Source organism: Vicugna pacos, unplaced genomic scaffold (genome assembly GCF_048564905.1).
Source record: "Vicugna pacos unplaced genomic scaffold, VicPac4 scaffold_107, whole genome shotgun sequence".
NCBI lineage: Eukaryota > Metazoa > Chordata > Mammalia > Artiodactyla > Camelidae > Vicugna > Vicugna pacos.
This window is the reverse complement of record NW_027328787.1, coordinates 1,523,033-1,550,495: the sequence shown is the minus strand read 5'-3', so window position 1 is coordinate 1,550,495 and position 27,463 is coordinate 1,523,033. Positions and strand designations below refer to the sequence as shown.

General features: G+C 39.9%; 1 protein-coding gene across 3 annotated transcripts in view; it reads right to left on the bottom strand.

Annotated features, from left to right (window-relative positions):
• Positions 1–27,463, bottom strand: part of LOC140694884 (trafficking protein particle complex subunit 9-like) — a 385,022-nt gene that overhangs the window by 44,842 nt on the left and 312,717 nt on the right. Inside the window, exons 1-4 of one of the 3 annotated variants that reach the window (XR_012070551.1) lie at positions 23,368–23,640; positions 23,112–23,209; positions 22,713–22,833; positions 21,729–22,001 (exon numbers count right to left, since the gene is read on the bottom strand). The exons of 1 other annotated variant lie outside the window; for it this stretch is intronic. The gene's annotated coding sequence lies outside the window, so the exon portion shown is untranslated. Of the gene's footprint in view, positions 1–21,728; positions 22,002–22,712; positions 22,834–23,111; positions 23,210–23,367; positions 23,641–27,463 lie in introns of those variants that run through there. One more of the 3 variants, XR_012070552.1, reaches the window with a different exon arrangement.

Genomic DNA, 27,463 nt, shown 5'->3' with positions numbered 1-27,463 from the left:
GCAGAAGTCCTAAAGAAACATTTCTCCAATGAAGACGCACAAATGGCCAGTAGGCACATGAAAAAATGTTCAATATCATTATCAGAGAAATGCAAATCAAAACTGCAATCAAATATCACCTCTCACCAGTCAGAATAGCCATCATTGAGAAGTTCACAGACAATAAATACTGGAGAGGCTGCGGAGAACTGGGAACCCTCCTACACTGTGGTGGGAATGCAGTTTGGTGGAGCCATTGTGGAAAAATGTATAGAGGTTCATCAAAAGACAAAACCTTGACCTCCCAGATGACCCAGCAATCCCACTCCTGGGCATATATCCAGAAGGAACCCTAATTAAAAAAGACACCTACACCCCAATGTTCACAGCAGCACTATTTACAATAGCAAGACATGGAAACAACCGAAATGTCCACTGACAGATGGCTGGATAAAGAGGTTGTAGCATATTTGTCCAATAGACTACTATTCAGCCATAAAATAATAATAAAATAATGCCATTTGCAGCAACATCAATGGACATGGAGAATGTCATTCTAAGTGAAGTAAGCCAGAAAGAGAAAGGAAAATACCACATGAGATTGCTGACATGTGGAATCTAAAAAAATAAAAAAGAAAGGAACAAAAAAATAAACTTATCTACAGAACAGAAACAGACACAGAGTCACAGAAAACAAACTGTGGTTACCAGAGGGGGGAGGGTGGGGGAAGGAATAAATTGGGAGTTCAAGATTTGCAGTTGCAGTTACTGAGTATGTAAAGAATAAACAGCAAGTTTATACTGTATAGCACAGGAGAATATATTTAATATCTTATAGTAACTTATGTTTAAAAACAGTATGAAAATGAATGCAGGTATGTTCCTTTTTAACTGAAGTCTTGTGCTGTAGACAAGAAACTGACACAACATTATAAACTGACTAGACTTCAATGAAAATATTTTTAAATAAACTAAAACCAAAAAACATGGAAAAGGATATTATCAAACAAAAAGAATAAAGTACTGATTCAGGCTACAATATGGAAGAACCTTGAAATTTTATGCTAAAATAAGCCAGACACAGAAAGCCAAATAGTGCCCTATAAGGTGAACTGTATCAAAGCGTTTATTGTACTACTGTAAATTTTCCAGAGGTTTGAAATCTATCAATATCAAAATAAAATGTATTATGCATTAAAAACGCTTCCTCACAGGAGGGCTTTAATTATTAAATGCAGAAACGCATATAAAGCTCTTGGAAAAACAATTTGCACGTCCACACACAGTCACTGCTGTCACTGCCACTCAGAGGGTGGTGCCAGCGCTGATGAGAGCTGCCTCCACTCGCTCCCCTGCAGAAAGGAGTGAAGGCCTGAGCTCTGACAGGCAGGGTGAGCGTGAACCTGAGTCATACACAGCCACGTTCCAGACTCTGCGTTACCCAACTTTCTTATACAAACTGCAACATGTAATGTAAACACGCTAGAGGGATGTATCTTACAACACAGGGAATACAGACAATGTTTTACAGTAACTATAAATGGAGCATCTATTGTACACCTGAAACTAATATCATATTTTAAATCAGCTATATTTTTATGAAAAATTAAAAAATATTTTTAAAATGCTATCACTTTAATATTCAATTCGGTTTTTAAGTTACTACTAAACAGCTCAGAATGTATAAAAGCATTTAATTGTGCTGTTTGCTTACATATTTATTTACATTCAGCCTCTTGCTAAAAGAGAATTTAAACAATTCTGTTAAACACAGCTTAACAACCATAACAACAAAAGGCAAAACGGAGAGTGAAGAGAAAATGGAGATTCAATACTTAAATGAAACCAGGGGGAAGTAAACTCATAAAAATGGATTCCATGAAGTCAGGGCAAGTGTTAAGGCTGACTAGAAAATCAGCTGTAGGATTCTTGGCAGCGAAACCAAAAAGAAAAGATGATGGGGCGGGTGGTAGAGCGTGTGCTTAGCGTGCACGGGGTCCTGGGTTGAAGCACCAGGGCTTCCACTAACAGGAAAATACATCTAATTAACTGCCCCCCTAAAAGATCACCAAAGAAAAGAAAAAGAGAAATTTCTTTCCCAAAAAACCCTGATATTAAATTTGGGTTAAATACTTAAAAAAAGATAAAAAGAAAAATAAAAAATATAAGTGACACTGTGAAGGAAAACCCCAGCTGGGCTAACAAGCTAAGTCACAAATCTAAGTGTGATAAGTGTCGGTTTACTGATCTAAGTTTTGCTGAGCTACCTGGTAAACCTGAAGTTTAGCGTCAGTTTAATGGGCTAATAAGCTAACACGTAAATCCAAGGACAACAATTGTCAGTAACGGGATCTGTTCCCAATTGATAAGCTTCAGTGTACTGATTCCTTGCTTTTTGTTGTTTGAGCCTTATTGGCTAATAGCCCCATACTTGTAATTAACCCTATAAAACCTCATGTGCACGTCTTGGAGGTGCTCAGAGCTTTGGAAATGAAGCCCCTCTGAGCGTGCCAGCGAAATAAATCTCAGTACTACAACCTTGTGAGTTATACTTGTTTCTTGGCTTGCCTGTTGTTTCTATAACAACACAAGCGATAATGCCCGTGAGATAAATCTGCGGAGGTTGCTGTCAGGTCCCCATGTCTCACGTAGGAAAATCTGAAACATTTTTCTTACCATTCAGGGTCATCATAAGCCCACCTCACACCTCCCACCTTTAAGTGCAGGAGCACAGGTAGGGCCGGAACTTTGCTGTCTCTGTGTCATCACAGTGAGACAGGATGGAAGGGGGAAGAGCACAGCCATTCAAGGAAGGCCACAGCAATTAACATCAAAATGTTAAAGGATTCAAACCCCAATAGGCCTTGAGGCTCAGGATGAAGAGATTTAACTTCTAGCAGATCTTGAGCTTCAGTAAACATCCATTGTAATAGTAACTTGGTGAATAACATGCCCCAGGCAACATGGCAGTCCCAATGCTAGCCACAAAAGGTCAAAGGGTGGAAAATGGCCAACTCCCTGGGAATCCTAGCCCCTTGCCCTAAGGCTGGTCCTTCTACTTATTAGCATATGAAACCACCAAGCCCAAGAAAACAAGCAACACAGCGCCACCTCGCGGTCACCACTCTCTCTCCCTCTTTGGGGAAGGCCCACAATGTGTGGAGTGTGTACCTACTTCTAATATGAGCATCAAACCCCCACACCTCGTGAAGTTTCTCTTGCCTATCAATGTATCTCTCTGAATAAATCTACCTTTACTCAACACTGGCTTGCTCTTGAATTCTTTACTGCATGAAGTTAAGGAACAAAATCTGGTGGGGCACATCCCAGGGGCTCAATGAAAGCCTGGGACACAGCCCTTCTCATGCCCAACGTTTTTTATTCTTGTATCAACAGGACTGGGCTGTGAATTGAGGTCTGAGGCCACAGCTAAGGGACAGAAGCAGCCTCCAGGGCTCCAATTGGTGGGCAGTCTCTCCCTCAGCATGGGTCTTGGGGTCTGCCCGGTTCTCTGTGTTTCTCTGTTGTGCTGACTCCCCAGACATACAGCGTACTCCTAGGCTTGTCCCCACAAAACCCTTCTCTCCAAAATACAAGCACGTCATGTCACAATCCTCTTGTTCAACAAGGAAATGTTCAGCCCACTTTTTTTCCTCCCCAATAAAGTACCCAACTGTCCTCGCTCCCATCACACCACTATTTTCTTTGTGAGAACTCTGCACTCGCCACACCCCATCCTGAACACAGGTGCCTTACTTGCTGTGATTGAGATGTTTCTTTCTTACACAGCAAGCGTCCTTTCACTTTCCCCTTGTTACCTTAAAAAAGCATTTCCTGAGTCACTCACCCCTCTGATTCTGAACTAACAAAGTGCTGAGTTTGCAGTCACTATATGCATACATCCCAGTTTTGGCTAGGTTTCCATCACAAGATCTTCATTAAGGAGCTGCATCAAGAAGTTTAAAGAGGCTATTCTTACATCTGAGTGGAGGAGCCTGCAAAAAAGTTGAATGGCTTTGAAGAGAGAGTTAACCAGGGACAAAGAAGTTGCAGGTCCTAGTCAAAAGTGTCATGAGGCAAAATGTTCTCCCAAGACTCAGTGTGGCTTATGAACACGGAGTCGGCGGGGAGGAGGTGACAGGCAGTGAGTAGGGTGAGTGATACAGGTTACGCTCCCCCAGCTGGGGAAGAAAAGGTTTTTTCCAGTTTTCCAAACAATTTCTTACTACCTTTTTCTATTATTGTCACATACTATTTCCAACGAATTAAGCATATCAATGTCAGTCATTTGGGCCACTTGGGAGAAGCTACACGATGCCATTCACAGGGCTGGGACATGACAGCCACACCAGTCTAGATTGAAAGAACAGTCGGGGTATTTGCAAGGTAATCACGGGCATGCAGCAAACTCCCCAGCTTCAATGACCTCATCTCAATGCTGGGGCCAATAAAACTACCAAGCAAAGTGCGTGATGATTATGGCCAACATCTGTTTATTAGTTAAGTGCCCGAGACAACTGTCGCTTAATGGGGAATGAGTAAGATCAACGAGGCCCTGTCTACCTGGCCACACGCGCCCTGCCTTCCTGCCTTGGTGCAGCAGCAGAACTTGTTTAGCTGAGATGAACACCCCCAGAGCAGCCCAGACGGGAAAGCTCCCAGCTCTGCACGGCGAGACATGTTCCTTTCCTTCTCAGAGCTGATCACAATTTGCTGTCGTCTGTTTTTATGTTTATCCCTTTTGTAACTGTCTCTCCTTCGGAGTTTTTGCTCAAGCAGCACAGGGCCAGATGTGTCTTGCGGCCTGCCGGATATTCTGGGCAGGGAAACAGCCGACTCCATATCTGGCTCTGGTGCTGAACAGAGAGGGCAGAAGGCCCAGGGGCCCATGCTGAACCGAGGCCTCTGCACCCAAAATTATGGTCTGATTTTGGGCAAATTATACAGTCTTTTTACCATGAGATTCCTCATCTGTCCATGAAAATAACTGTCCATGGCACATAGAATTACAAGGATTATAGGAAATCACCAAATTCATAACCTAGCCAAGGGGCTGCAAGTGCATCCTCAACAGACAAATGCTGCCTTTACGGCTCTGACACATGCTAAGCGGGGCGGACCCACACAGTGAACACTGCTAAGTGCCAGTGGGTTAAGTGCTTCATGTGTGCTATAATACTCTTTAGATCTTACAACAATCCCAGGGTGAAACGAATATTATGCCCATTTCACAGATTCACCAACAGGTTAAGAGATTTTGAATTCTATTCCAAGGCCCTATGGTGAAGAAATGGCAATTTAAACCAGAATCTGGGCCCAGGCCTTGGCTCCATCTCTCTCCAATCCACCTGACCACTTGCCTTTGAATTCCACCTCTCCAAAACACAAGTTTCAGCCGGCCAGCTCTTAAATGCAATTTGTGCAGTTTGTCAATGTTGGTTAATTACCATAAACTGTTCTCAGAAACCACTACAGTAAAGAAAGGTGGACGTAAGGAATTCTGCATTGCGTTCTCCTGCAATGTGCAGGATCCCTTTCCTACACCTCCAAATCCAAGTGTATGCTTCCTCCCTGTTTATGTTTGCACACGGCTTATTAAAGCAGAAGGTACCTGCAGTAATTCCATCTCGGTTGCTTTCCAAGGTTGCAGATTATCCATAATCAGTCTGTGAACGAAAATACTACAATGTGAATGAGAATACTGCAACCATGACAGTAAACAAAGAATACTGAAACCAAGTCATTAAAGGCTGCCGCCACCCCCCAGCTAGGACAGGCCTGCAGCTCAGCTGCTACAGCAACTCACAATTTTGTCATCTGAGCAGACTCAGAATAAGAAAGGACAGGCTACTGGCCCGAGATAGCTAGGTGCTTGTCTAAAAAATGAATTCAGTGAGTCCAAATATTTGCTTCCTCTCACACATACAAAAGTACTAAATTCTTGAACTTGAGATACCTGGCTTTCTTTAGATAACAAGCAATCTTTTATTGTTCCAACAACCTGGTCTTTGTTGTAAAGCTCCTATATATCCTAGCTCTGCCTCAACCTCTTGGGAGCAGTCCCTCAGAGAGTTCTGACAGGCTGTCATCCTGGCTCGAGTCCTCCCGCCAAATGAAACATAACTCTTAACTTTTAGGCTGCACATGTATTTCAGTCAACAGTTTTGGACACCATGAAGCACCACAGCAGATTTCTCTCCACCTGAACTCTCCAAGTACCCGGAGCCTTGGTACCAGCAGTGGCCCTTTGTGCCCATCCACCTCCTCGGGGAGTCCAGATGAATTTGGGTGAGTCTCTCTAGGTTCTCGGATCTCACATATTGGTTGATGATCCTAAGTTTTATCTGGCGGTGTATCCAGGTACGTGGCCCTCCAGTTGAAAGAAACTGAGGTGAATTACCCACCCAGTGGAGACATATTGAGTGGGGCCTGGTTGAAAGATAACAGGAAATATCCACCTTGAGGATATGTCCAAAGTGGGGCTGGTGGAAACATATGAGGAAAATACTCACCCAGTGGAGACATCCTGAGTGAGTCCAAGTTGAAAGACACTGGGTTCAGGACTGAGTGGTTAGTAAGAGTCTGGTCTAATATTTTCCTCAATTTGGTTACCTCCATTGAATTTTTCAGGATAAAAGTAAAACTCTTATGAGGAAACTTTCAACTCCAAAATTCGGACCATCCTCCTGGCTGGTAACAGCTTTCTCGGGTGACAGAGAATCTTCCAGGAGTGGTAGACACAAAGACTTCATGACACAGAGTTGTCCCTGTGGGAAATCTTACTAGCAAATTTATTCTGAGAACCCGACCTTACAATGGGGAATAGAACTTTCAAAAAAAAAATAAAGAACAGAAAAGAAAAGAAAAAGAAATGACAGATTGCCAGTCTCCAACTATTACCCCAGCCAGGTTTATGTACATACAAAATTTACAACATTAATTGGGAATAAGAAAAAAAAAAAAACTCACTCTGAAAATAACTAACCAGGCCTGATAAAAACATTTTTTGGAATTCTGAACTTATAAAAACAAAATCCCCTTTAGGGGTAACTTGGATTTCTCTTCCTGTGTCCTTGAAATGTAAATGTTTTATCTTTCTCTGGGTGTTTTAAGTGTGTGTATGTATGTATATGTATGTTTAGTTTATTTTTTAAAGGAAACCTTGGACTCCACCATACAAAAGTTTCAAGTATTGTGTACATATGGTGGCCACGCAAATAAATTGGGATTCTAAGCAATTCTTTGATTGTACCAATTTTCAGATATTTTGCCATCTTAAACTTGGCTGCATCAGCCTGGACCACAAAGGCTTTTAGCTTTTGGAGAGTAAACCTTTGAATTTTATTTAGGCAACACCCCGACTCTCATGTGGAAGGGCCTCTGCATCTTATTGGTTTAAAATCACTATATATATATTATATTTGTATATAAATTGACGGCCATATGATGGATTTTTTAATTTGGAAAAACTTTTTAATTGGTGAAAGTTTAAAGAGATCTCATTATAAACAGTTGTTTTATGGTTTCTATTAAAATCAAGTTTAAATGTAGAAAAATATATCTAATGGTTAACCTAAGAACTTAGTTAAAAAAATAAAACTGGTTTGAAAAGCTACGTTTGTGTTTTCCTTTCTGATAAATGTTTCTAGATATGCTAATAAAAACTTAGAATAATTAATGTTAATTAGGTTGAATAACTGGAAAAATGATTGTAAAAATGTCGAAAAAAAAAATAAGTGGCTTATCCCAAAAGGATAAATATTTTTATATGGTTATTTTGAATCAAATACATAAAATGGACATTTTTGGATTTACATACAGGGTTTTGATACTACACAACGTAAAGTTAAAAAAAAAAGGGCCAAAGAGTTCACCTACTCCCCCCCAAGATTAAAGTTCAAACAAGCCCATTTTACTTTCCACAGTTTGAAATATATGTATATATAGACTGAAATACTTGATCAATAATTGGGATAACAGACCAATTAATGAAATTAAAAACTGAGAAGTGCCTAAGCTCTTTGGCTGAATCTTGGGCATCCTAGAGACTTCTATAAAATTATATACAATGCACACACACACAAAAAAAGGTTTCTGGCACTCCTTCTAGAAATAAGAATTATTGATTAAACTTAATAAATATAAAAATTAAAGGTATAAGATTTAATAAAATTGAGATAAATGTTTGTGAAATTGGTATATTTAAGTGGTCTTTATACAAAACTTTTGCTTGTGTTGTGGGATACATGTGTTTAAGAGGAAAAACACTTCCCCTTCTTGGTATTATAAGGCTAGGCACATATCTGTCCCTCTGAAAATATTAATTGAACAAATTAAAATAAACCAATATAGTTACATAAGCCGTCCAATATAATGTAAAATTAAAACTAATTTGAGTGGCTAATAAAAAAATACAGGTTTACCCTGGGTTTAACTTATAACACAAGGAAAAGAGATCTTACTAAATGCCTTATGCAAGTTTTGGAAGACATATTTAAGTAAGCCTTAAAGTTTTAAAACATGGAATTCTTTGTTTACAGCTCTTCTCACTGATACAAAAATGCCATTTAAGGAGATAAAATACGGCCTGGGTGAGAGAGCAGTTCTCTGGGGACCTGGAAGACAGTGTCTTTGTCTTGCACATCAGAAATATAAATACAACAAACAGTGACCTAGGACTGAGTCTAATTAGCTCAACGAAATAAACCTTAAGGCCAAGAAATTTTTGGCATATTAGAACTCAGAACTCCGAAGGGTCCTTCAGACATTGTGAAGAAATTTTAACTGTCTGTTTCATAAATAGTAAGCCTTAATGATTTGAGCAAGCAAATTCAGCTTACTCCAACTATTATTATACCTATCTTATAAGTAAGTTTTAAAGTGAAGCTATGAGATCTCTAGCTTTTTTCTGATTATAAGCCTGTGTACACATTATAGAAGTGAGATATTTCTACAGCTAAAGAAAAAAAATTCAAAGTCATAGAGCTCTGCTTAATTGACGTAAAAATATAAGAGCTTAAACATTAAGTATTTTTAAAATAACAACTGAACAAATTGACTTTCAGCGTCATGTGAAACGGAAAATATTCAATATTAAGATAATATTTGATATTGTTTAGTTTAAGTATGTTCTAATTAATATAGACATCTTTAAAGTCATCAATATTATGTATAATACCTTTACTGTACCTAGGTTTAATGAAAGTCAAATAAGATCCTGTTATATCTGTTGCAGATTTGTCAAAAAAAAAATAAAAGTAATGTGCTGTGGTAAAATTTTAATTAAATTAAATGCAAATGAGATGAGAGCTTTGGGTAAATATTTAAAATATATTTTTAAAATGTATGTTTAAGGTAATCTCTAAGTGTTTGGTATCTTTAAATTCTAGTGTTGTGCTAAATTAAGTTAAATGACAAGATTTTATTAAATAGCAATGCCATTTTCAGATAAAATAACATTGAAATACGAATTACTTAACATTTAACTTCCTCTTACAGTGAAACTAAAGGTATATAGAAATATTAATAAATGGTTGGTGCCACACTGAAATAGTCTCTATTAGTAAGGGAATGATCTCAGTATCCTAGGAAAGTAATATAAATGCGTAAAGGAAGATATAAGAATGGAATTATATTTTGTTAATGAAAAATAGTGACTTTCTCCTGAACCTGGTTACTTCTGAATAGAAGAAAAATAAGGGACACACTAATATAAGTATAGAAAGCTGTGGAAGGCTTGTGGAAAAGGAACCCTGAGGGAAGAGTTTTGTACATGGTCAGAATTGGCTAAGTTTAGAAACAAATTGGGCAACGTAAATGAATCTTAGAAGTAAGCTGGTACAAGATTAGAATTGTTTTTCTCTCTGTTAAGAGGAAAAAATTTTCTTAAAATGTTAATCCTCCTTCAGTAACAGATTGTAAAACTTCTTATACCACTTAGCTGATCTGTTCTGCCTTTACTTTTGACGTATTTTCTTGTTAATGAATTAGTACTACTTTACAGTGATCTATATGTTTATCTGATCAAGTGTTCTGAAATCTTTCAAAAAGCTCCCCAAATATAAAATTCTAATTAATTAAATAAAAATTAATTTAATTAATTAAAATTCTTTTAATCTCCAGTTAAGTTTGGGATGCTACAGAAGGCCCCTGAAACATCCCAAAGAGAGATTTTTAACTATAAAGTTTCATTTGGCATTTTAAATAACATGGAATTGTCAAATGAATCATAAATCTTCTAAGGTTATATTGAATGAGACAATATTATTAATATAGATATTGTAGAAATTATATGGACTCCCTAAAATTCTGGTATATCTGAAATGTTACCAGTGATAATTATGGGTATAGTGAACAGATTTCTTTATTGATTATAGTGTAACGGTGTTTAACCATGCTTTTAAATTTTTGTCATTTATAGACAGTTAATTGTTTTCTTCTGATGGTTTTGCAAAATGCTTTCTCTTCAAGGAGATTTACTGATTCCTAATAAATTTCACACTATAGCACTGAACTAAACTGGGTAAGACATTTCAAAGTTCTAATGAAAACTCTCATTAAAAGAATTAGTTACAAGGGACTGATTAACCTGCTGAATATGGTTATAATTTTTGATATTGTTTGAAATACTACTGGCTTTTAACCTGTTTCTCAGACGTAAAGAATCTCTTCTCCTTAAGCTAGTTATGGTTCACAGCAATTTGATAAATTATACCTATGTAATCACACTTGGAACACTTATCTTTTCTCTCTATCTGATCCCTCAAGAGACTAAAAACACTTAGGTCCCCAGTGGCTTTATCAAACAAATTAGGGAGATCATCTCCTAACAGATATAGGAGTATAAAGATATTTTAAGGATTTTAAAGAGAAAAGAATTTACCTAAATCTGTAAGGCAGAAACCCATGAAAAGCCTTGACGTGTCTTTCTTGGCCTTAGCAAACCTTAACATTCTACCCTGAGACTCCGTATTAAAACTTCCAACACAGACAAATTTAAAAAAGCCTATATGATCAAATAATCAGACTTAACTTGTAAAAAATTAATCTTGATTTGGCTATATTTGAGAAAACTGAGGGTAACTTAAGAGAGAAAATAAATTATATTTTACTGGATATTAAATTCTAGTTTTGTTAATTGAGGTCCATATTTACTAAGACACTTCCCAGATTATTCCTTGCTGTCATGTCACATTACTGTAAGGTTTAATTGAATTATGAAAAGGATACTCTAGGTTTGTTTCTGAAGCTCAGAAATCTATCCTTGGGTAAAGTTCCAATGCCCCATGACCTGCAGCCAGGGGATTATACATACTGCAACAGGCATGACTTAAAGAACTGTCTCCAACCTGAATGGAAGGACCCTTTTTCAGGTACTCTTTACCAGACCATACACACCAAAGCTGAAGGAAACGGAGTCTCCGATTCATTTCCTATCTGAAACATCCCCTGCACTGCACTGGCCTATCGAGTGCTGCTCACCTTAAAACAATGCCCAAATGGAGAAAAAGCTACCAGACCAGGATGAGAAGAAGACGACATCTGAGCTAGACAGCTGACCCAAGACACCGGACCAGGACTGTATACCAATTACTTTGATAATTTCTCCAACCTTTGATTATGATCTACTCCAATTGTTAAGTTTATGATAAATTACCTATGTCTAGTACTTCTGTGTTACCTTGGTGGGTTTCCCTACTCCAAGGCTCTAATTAGATAGCCCTCAGAAACGTTATTCTAAAAAGAATTTATAGTTCTGTTTAGGCCACTGTTGATCTTACAAGGTGGGAGATTTCAACTGGCCAAATAATACCTGCTCTGACCCTGACCATAAATATGAACTTTCTCATAGGATCAAACTCAGAAACACAAGCAAAATTTTAACCCAAAAATACAACTTCTCGACTATTAAATTCTTACTCGTGACTTTATTAACGTTACTAGCTGTATTACTTATATCCTGTCTATTTTATAAAATTGTTGTCTGTTACATTTCCCAATGTGTAACTAGGCCCACAAGATTGATGATGGCTAAACATCTTGAAGAAACAGATAAAATTTATAACCCTGAATAAAATAAATATAATAGTGTGATTCTATTTATGGGAATGAGCAAAGATGGGTAAACACTTTCTGTATCATAATAGACTAGTAAGACAGGTGATCCAGAGAACTTTTAGTATCAACAGGGTCTGACAAAAAAAAACTTACACCTTGAATGGCAACTTAGAAGATTCTTCACCTGAACTAGGAATGAGCCATCCTAGCACCGTGGGACAAAATTGGTCATGAAATTTCTCTCAAAATATTGGTCAAATTTAGGACCAAGTGGGAGCACTGTGAATGAAAATACTACAATGTGCATGAAAATACTGCAACCATGACAGTAAACAAAGAATGCTGAATCCGAGTCATCAGCGGCTGCTGCCAACCCCCAGCGAGTACATGCCTACAGCCCGGCCTCTCAGCCACTCACAGTGGTGCCCTCTGAGCAGACTCAGAGTAAGAAAGGACAGGATACTGGCCCTAGATAGCCAGGGGCTTGCCAAAGGAATGAATTCAATGACTCAAATGTTTGCTTCTCACCATACATAGAAAAGCAGTAAATACTTGAACTTGAGATATCTGGTTTTCTTTAGATAACAAGCAATATTTTATTGTTCCAATTACCTGGTCTTTGTTGTAAGCTTCTATATATCCTAGCTCCTCCCCTACCTCTTGGGAGCAGTCCCTCAGAGTGATCTGAGAGGCTGTCATCCCGGCTCGAGTCCTCCAGCCAAATAAAACAAAGCCCTTAACATATAGGCTGAACGTTTATTTCAATGACGTTCCAGAATAGACACAACTCATCAATTCTGTAATGGAACACACTGAATCAGGAACCAAAGCGTGTTTTAGTCCAGAAAATCTCCGGGTTCCTATTTCTTCCTGTCATTATACAATCCCTCTAGAACTCATTAATTTGCTGTCTGCTCCTCTGGCAACAAAACTCGTAGAAGACTCAACTCAGCAGAGCACCCTGCTGGGGAGAACACCCCGCAGAAGCACTGCAGGCTGCCTGCCCTCCTGTACGCTCTGCTGACCCTTGGTGTCCTCCGTGGAGACCAGGCCAACAGAGCTGTTCCTAACAGCTACAAATTCGCACACGTTAAATAAATCATTTTATTTTATATGATATTTTACGTATATACACATCTCTGAAAACAACTTTGCAGAAGCTCAAATCTTCAACATCAATCCCCAAAGGCAAATCCGGTCCCCAAGAGGAAACAAGACTTAAGACGACGCTAAGGCCTCCAAAGTCCTCTCAAGGACCGTCAACCAAACTGCCTGCAGGTCTGCAGCTGCAGGCTGTTACATGTCTGCTTTTAAAGCAACCCCTTTCTTCCCTCGGGTATTACAGTGTCCCTCTATGCCCTCCCGTCTCAGGGTAAAAGCAGCCGTTGCAGAACCTTGCAGGGAAGCACTGACAGGGGTCGACAAAGAGGATCAGAGCTAAGCTAATACTTCTGATGACACGACCTTGTCACTGTGTCACTTTACAGATGAAGATATATAGAGAGAGAGGTGGGGTGATATTGCTCAAAGTCACACAGCTAATAAGTGGCAAAGTCTATAACTCTGCTCTTCCCTTCGGCGTGACGCCCCAGCTGGGACGCCCACAGGGTTGTCTCATGCCTGCCTGAACAATCCTCTCCTGTCACTCATAACCCACCACAGGGTCTGACCCTAGCCTGCCTTTTCAGCATCTATTTCCTCCAGTCTCTGAGGAACAAGGCCGTTTGGGCCACTGTATGACTTCCGGCTCCCGGAAACATCAGTGCTCATGCTGGTCTTGCCTGTGCATCCGGCCCGCTGCTCAGAGGCTCTTCCTCCCCTGCAGGAGGACGTTTCCAGTCTCTGCAGGGACACCTCCTGAGGGGAGCCCTCTTCTCGCTCTCAGCACGGCAGGGCCACATCCCGAGCTGCCCCATTAGGACAGTGTGCGCCCAGGTCTGTTAATCAGACCAGCAGCATCAGAGCTAGGGATTATGCCCGGGCTACCCTGCAAAACTACTGCCCGCCACACAGCCCCCAGCCAGCAGGTCACCTGGAAGTCACAGCAAGTGCCCCACCCAATCCAGAAGCCTCTTCATTTGCCAGCATCGCTGATGACTGGTTTCCAAACTTTGGTCAGTTTCGCACAAAACAGCACCTTCAACTGTGAAGCAGAGGGTTTCGCTTCTGCTCCCCATCCTTACTGGTAATGTCAAGGAAAACAAAGAGGCCTTTTCTCAACACTTTTATAATGACACCCTCCCACCCACAATACTCATATGCTCAAGAGCTTTGGATCCACGTGATTTTCTTTCCCTTATGATAAGCGGCTCAAAACACTGCGGGATTCCTTCTATTTAGAGGGTATTTGTACTCAGTTTATCGGCTTTAATCTGTTTTTGTCTCTCTTCAATATCCCTAGCAGTTGCCACCTCTTACTCCCTTCAGCAGCCTCCCTCCCAACATCTACTCTAGGAAATCAGCTGTGATGAGGGGCCCTGGGGCAGTCACAGACGATGCAACTAAGGCAAAGAGAGGGTCCATAATTTGCCCGAGAAGATCAGCTTCAACCCCCAACAATGTGTGTCACGTCCCTGTGTTTAACTCTTATGCTAAGCAAGATAACTTTTTGTAGATTATGATTATAAACAGATGAGGTATAAAAATACATACAAGGACACACATCTACTCTAAGATGCTCACTAACTCCACTATTTTGTTTCTACTTATTTCTATTAAAAAATATTAAGAACCTCTGCAGTCAGTATAGCAAAATTTTACTGGGCTTTAAATCCAGAATATAGAGGTATTAAATGTGTCATTACTCATACTTATTTGTATGTTCACAATACAAAATTATTTGAAAGTCCCTCTCACCTCCCCCTACTCACTACTGGCTCTCACCTGAGCTCCCAGACCACACATCTAACAACCTTTCACTTTACCCACAGTTGAACTCATCAGTTTTCCGCAGAACTCCCTCTGCAGCTTTCCCTCCTCAGAGCACAGAAGGACCATCATTTACCTCATTAATCCACCCAGAAACCTGGGCCTTACTCCATCCTGCATTCACAGCCAGCCTTCAACCTTTCCTTTTTACCATCTAAACATGCCTTCAATATGTTCGCTTTTAAACACTGACCGTCCCACAGCTCAAGTGGAAGCCACCAACACTGCCCACCTGGACTCACGAGTCTCCTAAGTGGCCCCACAGCCGCTCTCCCCTACTTGAGACAAATGGGACTGTGCCACTCCCGCGCTTTTTGGACTCTTTTAAGACCCACTCTTCTTAGAAGAAACTCCAAGTTCTTCACCAGGTGAAAGTCTTTGCCATGAAATTGTCACCTCAGGGAGGGCAGGACCCGCCCTCTCCCCTCGGCCCCGCCCTCTGGCAGAGCATCAGCTTGGGAGGACCTGCTGAGCTACACCAACCTGTATTCTAAACCTGGTCTGAGTTCTTAGCAAACTGCTTCACTTATCCATACAATTCCAAGGTAAATTAGAAAGATTTTAGATGTTGAGCTAGACTATTGATTTTGGGATTTTGCACTAGCAACCTGCAAGGACATGTTCTAAAGATTCTGTCTTCTTAAAACCACACCCAGTTTAAAGGAGTATTTGTGGAATGTCTTCGGAGGAAAAGGGACTGTACTTTTACAGGCTTTATGTTTTATAACATGAACAACCCGGACAGGGTCACAAATGGAACCGCCTCACAAGTGACAGAAGACAGGTGAGAGGCACAAAGCAACAGGTTGCAAAGATGGTAAGAGTAAACATGATTCTCCAACCCCCCCAAAAAATTTTTGAAACAACCAAAAATTCTGAATTTTAAAAGTAAAAGAGTATCATATAGAGAAATGAAATAAATAATGCTCTTCATCAGGGTTTCAAGATCTCACTCCAGAGTTTTTAGCAGGCCATACTGAATCCTAGCACAGAAAAATCAAATGGACTTGTAGTGAGAAAGTTCCAGGAAAACTGCAGTAATTCCTCCACTTGTGTAAGGACATACACTCACCTGCTGAAGGTGAATGTAAACTGCATTCTGGATAAATTCGAAAGCTTCCAGGCTCCGCTTCTGGATGCCAAGGACATGGACAGCTTGGAAGCATGCTTCTAACTCAGTCATCGGCATTTTTACACTGCAGGGGAAACGGAGGCACCCAGTCAAGAGCAGAGATGTTCCTGTCGTGTCTCACAGGCCGTGCCTCGGGGATTCAGTGCCCTGCAGCAGCCCGGCCCCAGGCAAGGACCAGCAGCGTTTTCCACCCAAGCAGGAGGGGCACTGTGCTTGAGAAAGCCCATCTCCGATGGGGGCAAGAGGGGCTGGTGGGGTTCAGTGAACCTATAAATGCCCACAGAAATATGCCTGCATTCATTCAAGTGATGCAAACAACTGTAGCAGGCTATTTAACAAAATTTCAATTGTCAGTGGAAATTTTGCCATTCCTTTCCGCTTGTCCCCTGCACTCTGAGACAGGCTTAGGCTCTCTTACACCTGCAGCTCTGTGCAATAGTTGTGAAGTCATTTTACTTTACAGATACCACGGTTCTGCCCAGGGTGATATCCAGCCCAGAGAGGTGGCCCAGGCCAATTTAAAGCTATGTGGCTTGCGTGCAGGGACAATTACAGGAGCTGGTTCCGGAGCCAGGCCCCTCCCCACCTCTGCTCCCCTCTCTCCCGAGGCCCCGCTGCCAAGCACTCAGGCTCCGTGATCTTAAGTCCTACTCTTCTACTCTACTCCAAACCCTTTTCCTTTTCTTTTTTTTCCCTAATTATTCCCAGCTGGAGTGATTTTTCAATCTCAATATCTGAAAAAATTCCTGCAACCGAAAAAGAGGTCTCCAGAGGTCAATGCCCATATGCTGGTTCCTGAAGAGAGCCCCTGGCTACGGGGACCCTCACCAACACTCACGGGGCATCAGAGATGTTGCAGGGTCGGCCACCCCCTACAAGAGTTTGCTGTCACCCCAATGCCTGCACAGCATCCCTGCTCACAAAATATAGTTGGTACACTTATCGGTTATTAAGAAGCAAAAATACAAAATTGCTCATATTTCTTACTAATATTATCTATGAAGCTGGAAACGGAATTGTAATAAAATGTAACAGTTTTTACCCTATGTTAAATCTGTTCCTTTGAGTTTAAACCTGTGCCCTGTTTCCTAGGCTCAGACTTGGTAGCTCTGCACCATTTGAAAAAGAAAGTTGCCTTTAGCCTGAAATCTGCAGGAAAGCCTATTCTCCTGGCCCTGATCTTTAAAAATGTTAGCTCATCTGCACTTCTGTAGAGATGGCAAGTTGCATAATAGAGAATAGCCTTTGTTTTTTTGGAGGTTTTACAGGGGTACCATGATTTGATCCACATGGACAGCTGCAAGAACAGCGGATTCAAAGGACAAACAATTCATAAAGCAAGAAGTATGCAACAACCAACCACAACCCCCCCCTTTTTAGTATAAAAGGAGACTGAATTCTTACTTGGGGAAGATAGTTCTCCAGGACATCAGTCTGCCGTCTTCTGCGTCTGCCAGCATTGCAAGTGAAGTCACTATTCCTTGCTCCAACACCTCATCTCCCGGTTTATTGGCCTGTCATGCGGCGAGCAGAACGAGTTTGGACTCGGTAACAAAATGACTGCATTGGAGGTAGTATGTCTCCAAAGTTTCCTCGTTTCCAATATGTAACATGCACATCATTTATGATCTAGTGCAAATAATTCATCAAAGACAACCACAAAAAGAAACTATACTCACCTAGCTATCAACACTGAAGTCACAACCTGTCAATTTTATATGATGTTGAACAACACAATGGAAAAACCTAACATAGGGAGTTGATTCCACGGAAATAAAATTATTTCTACTCCTTCAATACTTTTTCTTTTCTTTTCTATTTTATTTTGTTTTGCTTATTGAAAGGAAAATAAAAGTCAAGTCATTTTATTTCACGTATTTTTGTTATAGCTACATTCTTTAAATACTACAAAGAGATTTAAACTGCAAAAAAAATTGTTCATATATTAGTATAAAGATATATACACAATCAATGGGGATTAGGAAAGGAATGGACATTTACTAAAAATCCACTGCAATCTTGTCTTTTACAAGCATATCCTGGAATATAAGCTGTATGATCCAGGGGGCCCCATCCCCATTCTCACTGTTGAGTCCCTTAGCAATCAACTACTAAGGCACCAGCATAGAACCATGTGATCAGTATTTTAGGAATAAATTAGGGAATTAGCACATTCAATTCTAAAACAAAATCCCTAAAATAAATACTGAACTTATTTACAGATAAAGAAAATTGGAACCAAAAAAGTAGTTATTTCCCCAAGGTCACAAAGCTAATAACTGGTAAAGACAAGATTTGAACTCATCTGCCTGATTCTAAAAACTAAGGTGGAAATCCCATTCGACTGGGGAGGGTCCAGCAGCGGAGCCTATCACCCTATCTTTGTTCAGATCTAGCCTTAGACAGCCTGAGACAGCACCCCATTCCTATGGAACTTGAGGGCAAATGATAACAATAAGTATTTTATATCCAGTAGTTTGTTAGGTCTCATTTATATAAAGTGTCAGCAGGTCAGCAGAAAAACTCTGGAAAATATGAGTGGGTCCAGAGCTTTCTGCTGATTAGTAACTCAGTCTCTCAGGACATAGTGACCTTCCCATGAGAGGCCTCATGGACATAAACTAAAGGCAGCTGAGCAATGAAAACTAACAAGAACCTGGAACTCAAGCAAGAAGGTTCCCTGCCATCCCCCACCCAGTGGCCTCTTCACCCGCATGGACACGATGGCAGGAGACCCAGATTCTTGTCCAAGTTACATCATCATGGATTCTCATCCATAATAATGTATGACTCTATGCCGCCTTATGTCCATTAAAACTCAAATATGATAACACCAATATCTCAGCAGAATATCTATGTCTCCACTTCCTGTCTTCTAATAGGAGAATAATTTTATGGACAAAAAGCAGAAATCCAATTTAAAAAACCATGCACAAAGCCAGGTGAAATTCTGCTTAAGAGACTGCTCTCACGCTGAGTAAATGAAAACTCAGAAAAAGTGGCCCTTCTCCCTCAGTAAATGGGAGGTAGCCTGATGTGTGTGTGTGTGTGTGTGTGCACGTGTGTGTGTGTGTAAATCAAATACAATGAATTCTGGGATGTGTGCAGTTTTTTTAAGTCACTGTCATTTCATGGGAATGAGCCAACATTTAAATAATTTGAATCTAGTGTTCTGAGAGAGTCTCGGGCTCTTGGTGGAGGAGGTGAAAGGGGAGAGTGAAGGAGGAAAGAGGTACATGAAGCAAAGAAGTAAGAATACTGCCAGGGAAAGGCAAGACGTTAGTTTTGTTCTTCCTTGCACCACATACAAATTAGGGACTCGCTTTCTGCTGATGACTTATCGAGCACTGAGTTGCAGGAGAGGAGGGGACAGCTCATTGCTCACTGAGCTTGTGACTGTACGTGGCATCTTATAGACACAAATCATTTACCCTGATCAAACACTCTAGCAGCAGGCTGTAATTCTTCTGTTTTGAGAGACAACAAAGCAGGAGTTCAAACAGGATGCATAACTTGACAAAAGTCAGAGGTCCAGTAAACTAAAGAGGATTAATTCAAACTCAGATCTGAATGCAGAGTCTGATCTTCCCACTCCCAGGACTGGAAAATCCTTAACACAGGCTCCCCAGCTCCCCTGCATTGTTCCTGGCACCAAGCATTTGCCATGGCAATGGTCACCATTTCTCACAGACACAGCGCTCTGTGCAGCAAATGACCTTGATCAGACCTTGATCATCTACCTGCCACGCCCACCAGGCTTCACCATACAGGCAGGAAAGCTGGCTTTCAAGTGCATACAAAGCCATTCCTTGTCTAACCTGGGCTCTTCTGTGGTTTCTCCAGCCTAAAGGCAGCCATGAAACTGCTCACAGTTTGTACATGAGCCACACTACCTCTCTCCATCTGTCTCCCCACCTATACTACTTAGCTATGAACATTTTGAGAATCTTCGACACAAATTTTTAAAAACAAAAAAGAAAGGATTCTGGAACAACTACTTAATACTTACAATTTTAAATGACAAATTACAAAGTGAGTATTTACAAACCGAATCGTCCTTTCTAAATTTCAGTTTTAAGCGTTTAAAAATATAATAGCAAAAAATTTTCACTTACAAAATTGACAAAAACATAAACAATAATCTGGAATAAGTTAAAAAATAATGCCCATGTTCTAAATGGAGAAACTTCAGGGCTGTACTGAGGGGTAAAGTAAGAGGTGAGAATGTAGAGACATCAACAAATTGCATGGAGGAAAGCAGTTTTGTAAAGATGTAAGTTCTCATCAGAATAATTCAAAACTTACTGAAAACTCCCATGACAACTCCAATCTGATTTTTTTTAACTTGAACAAAATATTTTGGAATTCTTCAGGAATAATAAAATCATAATACTAGACAAGAAAATTTGGGATGGAAGAAAAGAATGAAAAAAAATTCAGACTGCCAATTATTAAATAAATTTTTACAATATGTAAGTTATGGTGCTGGAGTAAGAAAGGCAGATTGACAGAAGGGAACCATGAGCTCAAAAAGAGACTCTAGTGTACATAAGTATTTTGTAAAGGTGGGATTTCAAATCAAAGAGAAAAGTATGACTTCAGTAATTGTCCTGAGACAATCAGACAATCACCTAGAAAGAATAAATACTATTCCTCTCATAAGGACCACAAGATAATTTACAGACAGTGATGTAAATATAAAAAAGTACTAATAACAGCAAATACAACACTTTGTTCTTATTAACTCAACTTACCCTTACATTAACAAGTACTATTATCATCTCCATCTTAGAGATTAAAAAAAACCTACAGAGGAGATTTATTCCAGTATAAGAAATTATTTTTAAGAATAATTTCAAAGATAAAACACATAAGGAATACATTTATTATCATAAGAATATTTTGAGACACTACCAAAATTAAAATCCTCCTAAACAAAATGAAAGGCAAGAAATGACAAGAAAAAGCTCTGTGATACATGTTGTTGAAGACAAGAAGTTAATGTTCATAACATACAAAGAGCTGTCACAAACCAACAAGAAGCTCCCCCACTTAAATGTGTGCAAAGGATAAAAGGAATCATTCATTTTAAAAAAGTCAAATGGCTAATGAGTGAAAAATGCTCAATACCTCACTGGTCATCAAATGCAAACTAAAACAATGAAAAAGCACTTTTGCTCATCATATTGGCAAATATTTTTAAAAGATATTCTATCTAGTGTCCATCTGTGGGAGAAGAAACCATGAGCGACATTTTCAGAGGACGACATGTCAATGGATATGTAAACTCTGAAAAACGTACGTACACACTGACTCAACACCACTTCTACGAGTCGTTTCCTCTAGGAAAAAACAAATTTAGTCCAAAAAGATGTACCCATCAGGGCATTTACACAGCACTGTTTACAATGGTGGGAAGAAAAACTGAAGTGAAATCATATCCAGCAATAGAGAATTGGTTACATAAGTAATTGTGCATCTTTTCATTCCCCTATGGAAGGAATTTCTAGAGTTACTTGAATGGAGTCTGTGATGAATGTAAATGTCACATCCAGGGACTAAATTTCCAGAAGCCTTAACTAAAGGAATACTCATAAAAGATCACAGGAATGTCTGTACAAGAAGGATGCCAGTCAAATATCCTTTCTGACAGTGGAAAATGGAGAAAACTTAACTGTCCACCATCAAGACAATGATGCGTTAAATCACGACGAGCTGCGAGAAATGAGGGAGCCGGCGTTTCGCCGTGGTCCAGGGCCTTGTCCACAGCATTCTCTCACCAAAGGTGTGCGTGGGAAAGAGACCACACCCGCAAATCAGGAGACCCCTCCACTCTATCTGAAAGGACCGTGTGAGTCTGGAGTGGGAGGACGTCTATGATATACACCTGAGTGATTAAAGCGAGCTGCAGAAAAACATATAGTATGGTCTCATTTTTAAATAAAGCATATATACACACACGTATACATGGAATTCTCATATGTGTGTATATATGTATGTCATAGGCATAAAGGTCATGAAACATATATATCAAATTTTCAACAGTTTTTACTCTTCGGAAATAAGGGGAAGGGAGGTAGGGCCTTCCTCTACCACCACAGTTCTCTTTTCAGTATTTCAGTTAAGTATACTTGGAATTTAAAAGTTTATTTAAGTCCGAAGTAAAATGGACAATGCCTCCACAAGACAGAATGCTATACTGGTCATCAAAAATCATGCCAGAGGAGATAGAATATTGTAGAAAAACATATAAAAAGCCGAATGGAAAATGGAGGTGTCCACACAGTAAACAGTCACAGAGTGCTCTCTGGTTTTTTATGACAGAGGTGATCCACACTGATGAAAATATACGTTAACGTGTTAATTATTATCTTTGAATAGCGGGACAAGGATAGCCTTTTTTGCCCCCTTTTTCAGAGTTATTATTTTAAATGCACATTCTTTTTCATCTGAAAAATAGCATTTTTAGGTGTGTAGTACTATGCATTGGAGAATAATACAAGAATACTTAGAGAAACAAGTAACTAGGAGACAAAGCAGCAGCATCACACAATGTAGGACGGGCGATCCTGATTAACACCACGCAGTTACATAAGGACCCACAAAGTGAGAGCACCTGCTGTAACAGGGCGTGGCCCCCTTCTATTTGTCAGCAGTGTCTTCAGGGCTGAGGCAGTTCTGAGCACGGCCAGTGTCAGTGCTGGTGTCTGGATGGATGCCACTGGAGGTGAAGGCACCTGCAAGCCGAGAGGAAGAACAGAAATCATCCTCTGCCTTTTCTGTCTTGTTTCTTTGTTACTTTAAAAGAGAGCCATATATAAGATAAACCGTGTATCTCCCCAAATGAAATTTCAGTAATGAAACCGTTTTTAAAGACTTCACAGCTTATATTCTGCCTATAACTGTCTTTTCAACAAAGATCATATTTATTAAATGTTAATTAACTCAGTTAATTAACTCCCTGTTGAAACATTCTAGTAAAGAGCATGAACTGCAGTATGTAAAAGAACCACACCTGCAGTGACTAGCTCAGCTGTCTTGACGGCAGTGCAGTCAGCCCCCACCATCCCGTGGCCCTGAGCTCCTGATGCTGGTAAGAGATTACGCTGCCGCCTCAGATGGAGAGAAACGGTGAAAGCATTTCTTGAACCCTACAGCACTGACAAAACATAACTGACAAATCCCAGGCCGCTTTGAGGCTCTCATTTTCTGTTTCTGGCCAACCCCCATCAATGAGCAGAACCACCCAATCCCCGAGCCATGGGACTCACGTGGGAAGCAGTTTTGGAGAAATTTCCAGGTATAGAATGTAACCAACTATACATAGAACTCTGAAAAAAGAAAAGATGCCATACTCTGATTTTGGAAGACACTCAAAATATTCTCCTAAGCCTTAGTAGCTGGAAAGGCTGGGCTTCTCCTAAGTCACTTATTTATTTCACAGCCAGTAAGCATCTCCCTCAAATCCTGCTTCCCTGTGTCTGCTGGGAGCTTGAAACACACTGCTGCTGTCGATCTTATAAGTCACATGGCAGAGGCATGTGTCTCACGCCTGCAACCCTCACACAGGCTCGCCTCCTAGCCTCACTGTCTGAACTGGGCCCCATTTTCTCACCTGTTTATTTGGTATCTGTTCTTCTGTAAGCTACCTGAAATGCGTTTTGGAACATGTCAGAAGAAGCAGTGGGTTGAGAAATGGACAGATTGAGAGGTGAGAGATGGGCAGACAGAGAGAGAGACTCCAAGAAAAGGGGAACGAATAAAATTTCCTATGCAAAACCCTCTTCTAATCAGGGAAGGAAACCACCACGGAAAAGTGTGAAGAGGCAGGTAGCTTAGGACTGTTTCCTGGATTCCATGAAAAGTAACACCAAGAGATGAGAGGGTAGAACTTTAATAGTAAAAGAAAAAAAGCACGCATGCTTGAAAAATATATCTACAATATGTACTTTCTAAAGAATAGACTGAAATCAGCAGGACCCAATAACACTATACTTGGGTATTTACAGAAGTGAGAATCCCATCTCCAAACCACAAGGCATCCCTTCAGAGCACTGACAGTCTACATGGGGCGGTCATAAAGCCATCACCGCAAAAGCTATGCTACCCTGCACTTACGAGGAATGAGCAGCTGTGCTCAGGCTGCCCACGCGCGTCATTTACACCCCACAGCACCTCTACGGGGGGGACGCCTAGCGAGCCCCGTCTCTGCAGGACAGAAAACCAGTTCTGGAGAGGCTAAGCCGACTTACCAGTTCTCCATCTCACAGGACTGGTCTCTCCAGAGCAGGACACGAACTCGGACCCACGATTGTAACCATGGTACTACAGTGCTTTGTGTGCTGTTTGTGTGTATAATACATTTGTTTCTATCATGAAAGGTTATTTAATAAATGATCGGTTGTCTTGTCTATCTCATTAGCTCACAATCAATCTTTATACTGTTGAATTGTACTCTTTTCCCCTGAAGAAAGGAACGGAAACAGCGGGGGTCAGAAAGAGGTGGGGCTCCATTCTTTATCTGGGATCTCATCTCATTGAAGTCCCCAAACAGGGAAAAGGAGCAAATGTTCTCTTTATCTTTTAAAGAGAGGGCTCCAGTGATGGTGACTTATTCAATTACAAAATCAAGGCTGGGGAAAGGGCACATGCAGCAACTAGAGCAGTATCAGCTGTAGGAAGGTCAAAAGTGCTCATGGGAGGGCTCAGGGGGCAGCCTCATTTAATTTCAATCAATAAAACAATAACAAACTCTAAAAATACTGGCCTACAATGGATTAGCTCTTTCTTGACATCTAGCAAGTTTCCACAGCCCACATGTAACATTATCGGGAACCAGTGAAAGGAAGAGTCCACAGACAAGGAAAATCAATGCCACAGGCAGGCTGAAACCCAGGCTGGAGTTTAGGAAGAGAAAGGGCATAGTTAAGAACTGGGGAAAGGCTGGGGAAAAAAATCATCACAAGGACTCTCAAGCATCATCCAACAATCATATAATCATTCATTCAAGAGAGAGTTACTGAGGTCGTATTCTGTGCAAGATTGTACAGCGGGTGAAGCAAGAGTGCAGCGTCCATGGTGGCAGCAAGTTGCGGGGCTCAAATACACTTCTGATCCCAGTACCTTGCACACTTGTCCTCAATATAAAGGCAAAGATAATTAAAGTAAAATAATACTCTGTAAACTCAAAGCATTGTTGAAAAAAAAAGTTAAAGAAGACCTAAATACCAGGACAGACACTCCACACACATTCCCCTATCAAAAGAAAGTGCTCTTGGAATGGCAGTGCTCCCCAGAGCGATCCGTATATTCAACGTGGTCTCGATCACAATCCCAGCGGGCTCCTCTGCAGAAACTGACTATCTGCTGCTACAATTCATATGGGAATTCGAGGATCTCAGTAACCAATACGTACTTGAAAAAGAAAAATTTGAGAGGACTTATAATTCTCAATTTCAAACCTTACAACTGTATCTCCAGGTGAGATTAGAGGCCATTGTGAAGTTATTACTGTGTTAATCCTTATTTACTAAATTCTCTACAATGAATATTACTGTTACAATAAGAAAAATAAAAAGTAAGTTATCCTTTAAAACATGCACACCGATTCATTCATTGGGAAAAAATTATTCTATCAATTAAGAGATAAATATCTATTGAAAAAGGACAACTTAAAAACAAGAGTGCATTTGCATTTTTCATAAATTGAAAACTGAAAAGCACAAAGACGTCAAGTTTCTAGGGAGACCAATGCAACATATTAATAGTTATTTTCAGAAATTCTAATTTAACAATGAAAACTCTGGAAAGGGAAAATCGTGACTGAGAGCCAACTGCAAACACATGGAGAGCAAAGGCCTAGAAATCACAGTTCCTTTAACTCTGCTCCTAACACAATAGGAGAGGAAATTCCTCACTGAGGGGACAGTGGAATCCCATGCATAAGACAGGATACACAGTACAAACTGCACTAGAATTGGGGGTGAATTTTTTAGAAGAATTCTAAAGTTACAAAATTGCTGAAAAACTATTAAAACACTGACAGAAAGATTAAAACACACAGTCATATATATTATATAGAAACATATGTAGTCTGCTCCCAAGTTGCATTTAAATACAAATATATTTGTTCATTTATGGGCACTTATGACTTTATCCCTGGTAGAATATTTCAACTAAAACAAATAATCAATATAACACTCCTTTGTCAAATCTACTTGATAAGTTACTCTGCTATGTAAACATAATGTGTCTAAGATAGATCTAAAATTAGTGAAAAAGAGCTTTGTATGGCTTCTTGAACTATTCTCAAAATTCAAAGCTTAATTTTAAAACAGATCTGAACAGTAATTCTATATTACCTTTTCCGTCGTGAAATGAACAACACAGTCTGTTGTCAAAATTCTGTCCTTACAATGATTCACGAGCACCGTATCCTCACAAAACTGCTGGACAGCAAGGCACTATCCAGACACTGTGACCCAACAAATGAAACACAATGAAGACAGTGACCCTATTTTGGAGGGCTTATAGTCTGTGTCAACACCAGGGTTTTATTTGATTGGTTTGATTGGTTGGCAAAATAAAATCAATCAAGTACTTTCTTCTTTGAGCATTCTATAAGTCATGACTCTGCTGTTAGTGTCATGAGCAGGAAAGACTTAAGCATGACTTGATTAGATCAACTAGCAACAATCATCACTGGAGAGTGAGTAATAAAGAAGTTAACTGATAGCAATGCTTCTCCCTACATGAGACCTAAAATAAATCGACACTGATATCCGAAAAGAAAATGAGAATTTGAGGTCCCCAATAAGAAAAAAATCTAACAAGAAATCAAAAAAGTAAAGATTTTTTCATTAACGTTTCCTGGAAAGATTGGAGCATGGTGGTGTTGAGCTCAGATGCTAGGGAAAAACATGAGGGTCTGAATTCCCACAGCACTGGGTAGCTTTGACACTAATATGTCAGTCAAATTCTCTGCACCTCAGTCTCCGATGCATAGACTGGGGACAACAACCGCACCCATCTCCTAGAACGGTCCTAAGAATTAAGTTATTTTATATATACAAGTTTTAATAAAATACATCAGATATTAAATATTACCCCAAAAGCACAAGGAAAAATGAAAACAGAGATTAATTGGAGTTCATTAAACTTTAAAACTTTGCTTCAAAAAACACCATCCAGAAAGTGAAAAAACAACACTCAGGAGAAAATTTTTTCAAATCATTTATCTGATAAGGAATTTGTGTATCAAAAAAAAAAATTCCACAGCTCAACAATAAAAAGGCAACTCAATTAAAAAATGAAAAAAGAATCTGAAAAGATATTTTTCAAGGAAAATATACAAATGGCCAATAAGCA